Source organism: Lycorma delicatula, chromosome 6, assembly GCF_047948215.1.
Source record: "Lycorma delicatula isolate Av1 chromosome 6, ASM4794821v1, whole genome shotgun sequence".
NCBI lineage: Eukaryota > Metazoa > Arthropoda > Insecta > Hemiptera > Fulgoridae > Lycorma > Lycorma delicatula.
Window position 1 is genome coordinate 132,566,778 of NC_134460.1, and position 13,540 is coordinate 132,580,317.

The following is a 13,540-nucleotide window of genomic DNA, read 5'->3' on the forward strand; positions in this document are numbered from 1 at the left end:
CAAAACTATTTTTTTACCTTCCAAGAAATCAAGAAGAATAATGATAAATGACAATAATTAATTAAATGAGCTTTCGATTCTTAATTGTACTTTATCATTTTATTAATACTTATATGTACTTTAATATAAAGTCTTTTTTTACAATTTGTGCCAAAATACTGTGACCTTAAACAGAGAAGTAAATTAAATAAAATAATTTCGTATAAAGATGATTTTAGTATTGTCGTTTTGACTGTAAATAACATGCTTAGTTACAAAATTAATTGCAGAAGTTATGTCACTACTGACCGGGATTTGAACTCTGTGCATTCTGGATGAAAGACAAAGAAACTGTAAAATAATATTTTTTGTACGGCTTTCGTAAATTATTACAGATAAATTTCTTATAATTAATAAATAGAATGGATTCGTTCAAAACCAGAATCATTTTACTTAATATTATTTCGCTGTAATATAAAAAGTAGGAAAATATTAACTAACTATATGCTTAATGTTTTTTTGCGCAAGAAATTTATTAAAATAAAAAACAGGAATAAATTTTTTTTGTTTAATATTAAAATTTAGACCCTTTACATAAGTACAAACTCGCTGTAAACACGAATACCAGGTGGGTATAATTTTAAAATTGAGGCTACCTTGAAAAGGAAATTCAATTTCACACTGTGCGACCGAAAGTAATACTGTACTTTTCTTCGAAAAGTCTGTAAAAATTTCTAAAATGTTATTTCGTTTTACTGTTACAAAATACTCGAAACGTTGTACCAATTTTAGACGTTTCTGTAGTTAAGGTAAACCCAACAATCATTTACATATGCTGAAATTGCTATATTTATTCAAATCAAGAAGAGAGGGCAGTTAATTTCCTAGAGAAATTTCTAGGTGGCCAAAATTAGTTTCTGATTCTAGAAGATATCCAATATCTTCTAGAATGCTGATTCAGTATTAGTGGATTTTCCAAAACCGAGAACAATGTTTCATTCTTTCATCGTGCTGACAAAACCACACTCCCGTCGAGATTGGTATTTGGTGAGTGAATACTACAGACTTCGTTTCTTAGAATTAATATATAATTTTATACGTAACACTTTCAAGTTACGATTATCGTAACACTGAACTGTTTATTATGGTACATGATAAATTAGAATTTGAAGTCTGTAATGACAACTAACTTTTAACGTTTCTGTTTACTCACTTTTAACGTGATAAATGGTGACATAGCTTCTTTTCTACCTCTTATTTTTGTTTTTAAGATACTATAATTTATAATTACTTATATAAGTTTGATGTAAAGTAATAATGTTTTGTTTATTTATTACCTTGTAGTAATATCCGAAGGCATCTTTACTTAAAACTTGCGATTTTAGGTAAGTATTTATAATAAATGGGACGTAAAGAAGTAAATCGCCCTTCATGAACAACCATCATAATTTCTACGTCACTGAAGAGCAATATCACTTTCAACCAGGTTTGTTGAAGAATCATCGTATATTAAAAACAAATATTGCTATTTCAAAACTGATGTAGAATGATGAGTAGGTTTTTGACTAAGGTATCCTAGCTAATAGCATTAAATAATTAGGTTTAGTTAAGAAATACTATAATTGTTACAACTTCTTTATTAATTATATAAACTTGTATATTTACGGGAAAAATTTAATTAATCATATATAAAAGAGTCTATAAAACAATAGAATAAATATTAAATTGAAATAAAATACCGGACCATTTATGTAAAATTTACAAATATTAATTAATGTTTAAAGATATTTTTAAACAACACATCTAAGTATTACATTTAAAATAATATATTATTGGTAAACCATACGGTGTTATAAGAGTAGAACAATATCATTTAGAAAGAAGTATAGTATGTGTAAGAATTTTTCAATGTAAATAAACAATAACAAACAGAAAAACATTTTCCTCTTAACCAAAAACAGACATTCTTATCTTATATACGAAAAGAGAATTTACAAGTTATTTAGAAATTACAAATAAAAGTACAAAAATATAATTTTTAACAATGAATGTACTAAAAAGTAAAGAACAAAATAATATTATATATATATATATATTCATACATTAATAGAATAATTTTAACCAAAAAATTTATCACCTATTTCCGGCTGCCAGATATATTTTTTTAATAAAGTGGTCTTTTTAGCTTTCTTTTTCCTGTTTAGCCTCCGGTAACTACCGTTTAGATAATTCTTCAGAGAATGATATGTATGAGTGTAAATGAAGTGTAGTCTTGTACATTCTCAGTTCGACCATTCCTGAGATGTGTGGTTAATTGAAACCCAACCACCAAAGAACACCGGTATCCACGATCTAGTATTCAAATCCGTGTAAAAATGGTCTTTTTAGCTGGTATAATAATACTCCACAGCACGATATTTAACCAATTTTCAATACCCTAATTTCTCCAAACGTGGAATGTCAAGGCAATACCGTTAATGTGACATAAATCTTGTTATGCTTTCACAAAAAAAGCATCAATGTTCAATGTTGGATATCCCAAAAATATTTGTAAGTTCTTTATGATAACTAAAATAATTGCCACTTGTTCATGTCAAGGTTTGTAGGAAGAATCAGGAATATACTATTATCCGGTTGTCTTCTTAAATGAGTCGAGTATACTTTTTGAATTAATATGCCAAGCTCATTAATGTAAATGTAATGTGTGTTTTTTCTTTATTATGTAATTTAAATTACTCTTTTTTAACCGTACGTTTTAATGTTATTATTACCGTAGTAAATTTTATTTAAAAAAAAAATTATAGTCTAAAAAATTTGTGATGATAACTGAGGTCATCCTAAAATTATATCAGTTTATAGACCTACATTATATTTACTTACGACATTCTTATCAGTTAGCCCTCTATTCCCTCTTTTAAATTATGTCAGATGTAATATAAATGATAAAGATAAGAACAGTGTTTTATAATTAACGAAAAAAAAATTAATGAAATTTAATTTGTATAGATAAAAATGGCCTTCAAATGGATATTAATAACATAAAAGAAACAAAAAATCAAATAACTTTTGACGCATGTTGTTATAAAGATAATTTTCACTAAAAAAAAATGTATGTATAACCTATTAGTATCTTTTTTTTTAAATTAAAATATAAAAATAATTTAATTTTGATAATTTAAATTTAAAAAATTGATTTTAATGTAACCTACTAATAAATAATACTAATACGTTACCTGACGTAAAACACAAGTTTGTTTAAGAACAGCAATAGTTCATGCAAGATTTTATAGGAAAATGAGGAATATAGTGGTGTCCATTGTCTTAAATGAGTCAAATATACTATTTCGAATTAATAAGTTACGCTCATTAAACTACTGTTGGAAATCAGGTTAAGCATTACAATTATTGTGATAGACATCTCGACAAATAAGCTTGAAGCTTGGACGTGGGATATGGAAATGGAATTTTGTAATGTATAAAAAATATCAATGCCTGATCGGGATTCGAACCCCACCACCAGTAAGATAGGCGAGACGGTACCACTCCGCTGCGGAGGTGGGCTAAATATAGAATACATATATTACAATATAATACATATATATAATATAACATAATACATATGTATATATATATAATATAATATATATATATACATATATAATACATATATAATATAACATAATACATATATATAATACAATATAGAATTTTACCAACCCTTCTATGAAGTTCATAGTAAAGGATATTGTTTGATAAATGCTTTATTTTTAAAGGTTTGTACTCGTAAACGTGGTCCAAACGCACCAAACATTTTTGTAAATTTTGTTAACAATGAATAAAACAAGATAAGTAGATTAAAAATACGCCGTGAGACTTCAATAACACCCCTAAATAGTTCGTAAGGTAAAATTCTATATTGTATTTTATATGTAAATAAAATATATACATTGTAATAAATAAATAAAATAGGTTTTTTATTTAAAAACCAAACCTCATACTTTTTTAGGGTTTAACGGATTTACAGCTCTAAGAATAAAACCATGCTGTACATCATAAGAACAATCTGTAAAACGAATATGATAATTTTTAGCAGTTTTCTTCGGTGGGAGAAATCAGAATGGTATAAAGTCGCAAATAAATGATTCCTTTTTTATCAAAAAAAAAAAAAACATTACGTAAAAGGTTTCTTCTCAATTATTTTAATTTTTACACAGCTAATTTTAATTTATTTGCAAAAATAAAGTCGATAATTTTTACGTATTATTTTTCGCTACGATATTAATTCAAAATCAAGAAACTAATTGAGCGTCACCCTCTTGTTTCTGGATTAAATAAAGGATAATGAAGGAGCTTTTATTAGAGGACAATCAAAAATACATTGTTTATACATATTCTTTTAAATGTTTAAAAATGTAGGACCTATGTGTTTGTATTTAAATTTTAACAGTTTTTAAGCTTTAGTCCCATTTCTTCTATTCATTAATGATGACAAAATACTATTTCCTATGAGATTATTCAAAAGTTAATACAGCAACAAATCTTATTAAATATTTGAACTTCCGCTCATCAATGAACTTTAGTAATGGTATTCAATTAATAGCACTATAAATCTATAAGTTCTCTTTGAATTATGTTTTATAACATATAAAAAATATTTCTGATTTTAGAAACAAAAATCACAACACCTTTGCTGTCTTCTGACTTAAATTAGATTATTATTGCCAATTTATTAAATTTCTGGATAAAAATTATTAACCTTTAAAATTAAAAAAAAGTACGTATATGTTATTTACTATAACTTATAAAAAATGTTTGACAATTTTTATTTACACACACATATGCAGAGGAAAATGAAATTTACTAAATACACCTACTCGAAATGATTATTTTTCGGTGTGAGACTTAAGACGCCCCTTCCCTAGAAAACAGCTCAATTTTCTTTAAATGGTGTATAAATTTTTTTACCATTAACATGTAAAATCTTTGAGTTGCCCCCTCCCCCAACCATGGTTCAATTGGTGGGGTGGCCTTTATTCTGAAAAATAGATCATCTTGAGGTAGAAGAATCTGTTAAATTTCATTTTTCTTTATTTAACTGTTGAAAAGTTATTTAAGAGTTGTCATATTTTATTGTTAATATAACGAGTATCTGAGAGGAGATATTTAACAATTTACTCTTTGGCAAATTTAATCAAAACTATTTGTGATTAAATGCCATGAGGGTTATTTACAACTTGTTTCTAATTTCACTGTTTAATTATTTGGCCTCCTCGTTAAAAATATTCTATGTGTATTATATACTATTACTCTGATTATTGGAGACAATCTGACGCGAGACATAAGTCACGTGAAAAAAAAAAAAATGGCAGAGTAATTCAAACCCACCGGATTGGACTAGTGGTGAACTCGTCATCGCAAATAAGCTGATTTCGAAGTCGAGAGTGTTAAGGTCAAATCTTAGTAAAGGCAGTAGTTACTTTTATACACATTTGTTTCAATACTAAATCGTAAATTGGTGGTTGGGTTTCAATTAACTACACATCTCAAGAATGGTCGACCTTTTTCGTGTTTTTGTTTATTTTTTTTTATACCCCCCCCCCCCCTGAGCCGGACCCTCAGTTAAGTATAACGCAGTCCAAGGGAGTGTCCTTAAACTCTAACAGGCCTTCCCGCTCACCAGCTGAACAACCGGCAAGGCAGGTCGGTCTTCCGGTTGGATCTTTTATTTTATGCCTGCCTCTAATCGCCAGCGAGGAGACTTCAGATCCAGCAATACCGTAACCTTCATCCCATCCCAGGGGCCGGGTCTCAGTCTTTTGAGTACCTTATGCCTCAAATGGGGAGTCCCCAAGGGGATCTCCCACCGGGACTTTGGTCTTGACTCCCCCCTAAAAGACGTCAGGTCCAGATCGTCGTCACATCTCGATTCCCCCCCGAGGGGAGAAGATCCCACCTCGTAGCGTGTCCGGTCGCTACACCACCCCCTCCGTTCCTAGCCAGTAGTGGCTTTATTGGAGGACATCTTCTCGCCCTCAAACTGATTGCGCACCACAGCTTTCAGTCCAGGCCTCGCAGAGATGCCACCGATGCAGATGCCCCGAGGGACATTTGCATCGGTAAAGTTCACCCCGAGATAGTTTTTCGTGTTTATGCCTTCAGAATGAAGACGACGGATACCTGCAGCTACCACGTCGCCTTCAGGAACTAAGCTAGAAGCCTAACCGCGGAACGAAGACCCCGCGCCAAGACTAACTATTAAAGAGCCACTTTCTGAATGTCTCAGATCCGTACTAATAACCTCCAAAACAAACTTTCTCACTAAAGTTTTATACATCGAAATTTAGACCTAGTTCCCTTAAGAACCCCGCTTAATACTCAAAATTAGTTTCTATCTGACTCCGCTCCGGTCTGCCCGGAAGAGGAGAATTAACGCCTACTCCCCACAGCGCCATCACGGAGTCCCGCATGACATTCACCATCTTTCGCAGACCGCCGCCAAGACTCCCCTGCATACCACCAAAGCAGTACCCAGAGACGCCCCGCCGACAGTGTCATTAGCTCATTAAGATCGTCGTCACAGCAGAAAGCGTCAGACTTCACACATGGAGTCCCCAGCTCATCATCGGAGCCACACATCAGGGCATAACGGCCCTCACAGCTGGGGCTGTCCAACATTTCCCGTTAGAAACCCCTCCTCCGTTCCTCATCATCTTTAGCTCGGAGCACCGTCCGAGAAACGAGGCTGAACGCATCCCGGCAAGCTGCAGAAGCGATGATATAAGGTAGTAGAGACGCAGGTGACAAACCAGTAATCTCCGCATGAGCCCTTTGGTCGACCTGAGACTGCACAAGATTACACTTCATTTACACTCATAAATATTCTCATTCATCCTCTGATGTAATACCTTACGGTGGTTCCTGAAGCAAAACAGAAAAAGAAAGAAGCGTAATCTTCAAGAGCAACCATCACCCCATTTCAGGCTTACTAAGGAGATTTTGGATAGATGTGGTATTCCATTGTTTTGTAGCAGTAATTAACAAGTTATCCCTAAAACGGGATAAACATAAAAAAAATCCCACTCAGGATTTAGTAATGCAAGTAAGAATCGAAATGGTTTCGTGTTGCCTTGCAGTGATGTACCTTTACTGATCCGAATATAAAGTAAACACATTAATTCCACTAAAATACACATGATACTCAGCACAAAAGAAGCGACATCTTTGCTCTGTTTACTTCAGTAACTAACTGGTTGTATTTTAGATATCATTACTATCAGAGTCACCAATTCTGATTAATACCTTTTGTACATCAGGTAATTTATAAAAATTAAAGCTATAATAGAGATTTGGAGAGATAGCATAAAGCAACGAATTAATATATCCCTTTTTGTGAAAAACAATGCTTCCTTTTAGCAAAAGATAAATAATAAACAATTATAGAATTTGTTTTTGTTTTATACCTAGTTAAAATCTGCCCCATTTTGATATCTTTTGTTTTTAATCAACGTTGAAATTCTTTGTTTGTATTTAGTTTCTGTGGACTTTATTCACACCGCTTTACCCAGAATCAAATTCTCTACAAGTTTATTTAAAACGTTTATGCGTTTATTAGCTATTTAACAAAGTAATTTTACGCCAAACATCGAAATGTGTTTTTTTTTACCTTAATATTTTGTCTTTCCCTAATAAAACGTTTCTCATAAACTACTAAAAATATGGTACTAAATATATACTAATATATTTTTTTCAATATTTCAGGTCAGTTTTATATAAAACCACTGAATTTACTCCTTAATTTGGGTTCCGAGAAAACTAAGTCAATGTCCCTAAATTAAAAAAAAAATGTTACCGTACGCGCATATTATCACTAGGCGCGGAATCTTTCGCTAACGCAACTTTTCCAAAATTGTTTGTATGAACTCTTCTTTATTTTCACCAGTAGAACATATTCTGAGTATTTCTTACGTACCTAGTGAAAAAAAAAAAAACAAAAAAACAATTGCTATTTAATTTGACTTCTTTATTAACATCATTGATAATGATAATTAAAAAAATGTTTATATCGCTCGCATTATAAAATATGTTGTATCTATCCGAAGGGAATAACATTAAACAGACTGAAAAAATTACTGGTTGTAAGAAAAATCCTCGTGTCTTAACATTTGTGGGCTAAACTAAATGTCCAGAACATGAAGGCGACGTTCGTTCATCCGATGAGTTCAGTCCACTTGTACGCTGAATCCACGAAGGCTCGTTAAAACAGTATATAAAAGCTGTACACCAACTGAATAATAAAGGAAAAATAAGCTAAATATTTACCATCTTTGTACAACAGTAGGCCATAATTAATCCAACAAATTATTCATACTATATAACCTCCAGACTGGTATATTAAAATTCTGTTTAAATAGTTATCAATAAAATAAATAATAACATAAAATATATTTATACTATGATGCAGTCAGTAGTTTTTATACGGATTTGAATACTAGACAGTGGGTGGATTCAATTAACCATCATCTCAGGAATGGTTGGCCTGAGTATTTAAGACTACATCTCATCATCATCTCATTGAACGTTGTGGGGGGGGGGGGGGGGATTGCTTATTGTTCACTAGTTGAACGGATTGCAACGTACACATGAAGAATATAAAATAAATAATGAAATATAATAACATAAAATCAATTCTATTTAATTTTCATTTCTGTTAAGCTAAAAATAGTCCTATTGCAGATTTATGGAATGTACGATTTGATGTTTTTTTTTTATTTTAGTTAAAGGTAGATTTAAAAAAATAGATAAGCATTCTAATTTTTTTTTTACTGTAGACAGTACATATCTTTTTTAAATTTGTTTCCAAGTTTAAAACCTGTTTTTCTTCCTTGGTATGGTTTGGCCATTATCTTAGTTTAGACACATCACTGCATTAATGTTATTTTCAGAATAAAATCGTTGAATCAGATGAAGATAGTAGATTAAAAAGAGAAAAGCAGCTGATTCACAGGAATCTTTTTTCTTTTTGCAAATGACTATACTTCCTTAAATGGTGAAGAATTTCGAACGAATGTTAATCTAAAATGAATAAAAGAATTGCAGAAATGGAGAGAGAAAGAAGGGAAATAACTTGTAAAAGATAAAAGTGTCACAGAAAACCAGTTTTGCTAAATCATTCCCGAAAGCTCGCCTGCTTTCAAGCCTCACTTAGTTTTAAATTGTTGCTACAGCATATGCTGTATTAATTTTATAAATTATATTGTACTCTAAACCACACAATTTAAATTAACTTTTGATCATATATACGATATTCATACACATGTATAATATACATTTGTAGTAAATAAAAATAATTCAATCTTTTTTTACTCCACTCAGTTATATACGTTACTTAAATCCTTTTTTTGAACTCTATTATTTCCATATGCCCATCACCGCTTTACATAATTTTTTTTTCATTCATATTCTTTCTTATTAGAAATAAAATTTAATCTTTTGGAAATTTAAAATTTTATTTTAATTTATTTATGGCTTCCATTTATTTCAGTGTCATCTCAATTTTAAAATAATGTGTCCCACAACAATTAAATTGATAAAATGCTAATTATCTTCTCAATTCTTAGTTTTCTTGCATTCTTAAACAATAAATAATGTGTGTGGTGGTAGGTTTTTCTTTTTATGCACATAACAAATTAGTTTAGTACTTCATATTTTCACAGATAGAGCTATAAAATATTTTCAATTAGTTTCAACATTTTTATTTTATATCGGAACCCAGTTTCCTAATCTTTCATTTAAAACTGAAGAACTAAATTTGTTGATATCTGTATTTTATGATTAGAATTTTTTATTTAATTATTAAGTACGTACTTTTTATATAATTATTTTCAAAATATTTTTCGATACAAATGTTTCAGCGGAAGAACTCCAGTCAACAAATTGTTGGAGCGAGGGTAATGTTCCCAGATCTCATTCCTGATTGTTATTAGAAACCCGATTTTTTTTTACTCATGGATGAGAATTTACATTATTATTATTATTTGTACATTATATATATATAATGTACGGTTGGTAACTGCATATATAGGATAATTTATTAAACTAATAAATGATTGATAAAAAATTTTAAGACAAAGAATCAAACGGTTTGATTATCAATTTTTTCTTAACAGACTCTTTAATATAAGAAATTTAAAGATTTTTCTCTCTTTCCAACAAAAATTTCCCATTCGTTAGAAAGTATGATTATGTTGAGTTATGTAGAGTAATATTATGCTTTTATTTGTAATTAAAATTCAAATACATCAAAAAATTTTATATTTATAAAAGAATTTTGGACTTTACATAACAATTTCAGTCCTCCATAATTTTTTTCTGTACTCTTCACTGGCTCAAAAGCGAAACAGCAATTAGTAATATTGTTTAGTACATAATCCAGCTGTCCTTTTTTAAACTTATATGTGTATATATATATATAATGTGTGTGTGTGTGTGTGTGAGAGAGAAATTTTCTATTAAAATCCATCCTAAGGGAGATTTTCAATTATAAAATTAGTCAGAAAAATGAATAATAGTAATACCTGTTAAACTATTAATTTAACTCCCATGTCACTTACCACTTATGTGATGTAGTAAAATAAAGCGTCTATACTCCCTTTTCCATGCGAGATTATGGGAGTTAGATCCCTGGCCGGCATATCTTAACAATAACCGCTCCTCAAAGCTATCTCCATGCCAGTATTTTGTTGTTCGATTCTAATTATTTAAAATTTCTGGCCTAGTAATTCAGAAAAATTTTATTAACTACCGAAAATAAATGGGTATTTGTCACCAATCTAAGTTATTGACTGTTTAGTGAATATAATTTCTCTTGGAGTAAACTTTTCTGAATAACGTTGGGTACATACAATGTTATAGATTTGTCTATGAATTATTGAAAGATAATCTTTTAATAGCAGCTTTGCATTCCACATAAGAAGTATTAAATCTTCTCAATTTCTGTAGTTCTATACATCTTTAAAACATGGTTAATATAAAATTCTGTAAATTGGCTTTTCTAAATTTATTCCTCAGGATGAATTTATTTTAAAGTCTTAATTTAAAATATATATAGGAGATAACGCTCTCTTCTTTGAAAACAAAATAGTTTTTTGATATGCAACACTAAAAAAAATATACTTAAAAAGAAACAAACCCTATAAATTTCAAATAATTTTGAGTTTTTTTCTAATTACTATCAGTTGTAGATCCCTTAAAAGTAATCATTTTTTATTAAGGATATATATTTTTTAAATTTAATCACCATAAAATTCTAATTATTGCATTCTTCTTACAAAGTATTTTATGGTCTATCTGTTAAAGATGCATACGAAGCAAAATATTTTAATAAAAATCTGATTTGGACACCACATTTCTTTCTTGTACGCCTATTAAATTACATGCACACATTTTTTTAAAATGAAAAGTACGAAAAATTTTATTTCATTAATAGCTTCTGATATTTTTTCTTTTTCTTTAATGTTATTATATATCGTAAAATTTTTCACAATCGGAGGATAAAATATTTAATAAATCAATATGTTTAAATTAAAAAAAAAGTTAGAAAAACGAGATGAAGTCTGATTCGAACCGATGTGTCTTCCTCTTGTAAGATTAAAATACTTCGTTAATTAAAATTGTATTTGGCTATAACTCTGGAACCTATGAAAATAAGCGTCACTTATGATATGTCGTTGAAAAGCTCTCAATGAGCGCTTATTATTGCAGTTAAGAAAAAGTCCAAAATCCAATTTTTTGGGGATTTTGGGCTGTTTTGGACACTTTTGGTTGCAGTAGATTGCAAACAAAAGGGGAAGTGCACAACTAGATGTTGCAACATACAACAGTCCTAAATCCAAAATTTCAACATTTTAAGGCTAATCGTTTTTGCGTTGTGGGAGATACATCGTACGTACAGACGTCACGCCGAAACTAGTGAAAATGGATTTAGGGTTGGTCAAAATGGATATTTCCGTTGAAATCTGAAAACCGAAATTTTTGCGATTACAATTCTTCCTTGTACTTCGTGCAAGGAAGGAAAAATTATAGAGAATAAAATTTATTAAAATTCTAATGTTACATTTAAAAAAAATGTGAAGAGAGGATCCTCTCTTCCTTCCTCAAGAAACCACTTTCTTAAATGCTAGCTCAGAAAGAATTTTTCGAAAATTGACCATAATAAAAACAAAAAGAATTTTATGTAAATTTAAAGGATATGTTTTTCAGTTTTTTTAACGGGAGTCAATTTCTGCTCGCATTAACGAGAAATAATTTTTTATTTGCGTTAAAAATTTACACTAAAAATTGAAAAAATCTAGTTTTCAAGAATAAAAGAAAAAACGATAAAACCATACCCCGAAAGTCTTACATAAGTTTACTTTCTGGTAATACATTTAACTGAGAATAAAAAAAACAGGTAATATAACTAATTGTAGATTTATATAGTTAACATATGTTCTGAAAAGTTCAATCACTAAGATAAAATTAAATTTACGTAACTGATGGAGGAGTTAAACCTGATTAATGACATTAAAAACTTGTTGCTTGCATAAAAACAAGTTTCTCAGTAAATATTAAGAATATGTTTTATCAGAAAGTTATATATATATATATATATATAAAATGACTTATATATATATATATATATATATATATATATATATATATATATACACTGAGGGCTGAAAAATAACTTACAACCTTTTCTAACGTTTTTTATAATTGAAATAATTGGATGGGGTTTGCTGTATTTTCGCTTGTACTGAGGGACTATTTCATTGATCGTATATTTCACTCTTTTTCACTTTTTGTTGGTGTTTGGCGGGGGAGAGCTACTCAAAGATTTCATCATTTTAAAGACCTCGATTACATGAGAAAAATTATACAATTAAAATTAAACTGATCGCCCAATCCAAAATGGCGGCCAACAATGTGTTTATTTCAGATAGATAACTAACTACGGTTGTATGTTCCCCTTCAATTTTTTTGTTATTTGAGGTATCCCGATTCTCTTTTTGGAAATCCTTTCCTATAGGATAGGTAAACTCAGTAAACCCCAATTTAAAGTATTCTGCCTTTTGAGGTGCAGGGATGGTTCAAAAGTTTTGAATGGGTCATATGGTCATGTGATACATTTCTTTAAAAGTGTTTGCGAGCAATAATCAGTTCTAATTATTTAAACCAAAATGGCGACCACAATTGTCATTACTTTAATTAAACATTTTTTTTTAAATTATCTAAATTTTTCAAATACTTCTTTTAATTAAACTTACTTTCTTGAATTTAAAAATTATTAAATAATAATTAATTTACTCATTTTTTAACATTAAAAATTTGTTTCATCAGAAATTTCTAAGTAATTTCTGTTTCTTAAGTTGACAATTTCAACAGCAATTTCAACAATCAAACAAAGGCAAGTAACATTTTTCAAAACGTTTTTTGAAGGGGCGTGGTTTATGCTATTCTTGGTTCCTTTTCTAATCTATCCTAATCCTGTGATTGTTTGTAATTCCAATTTTTGTCTTCCTTA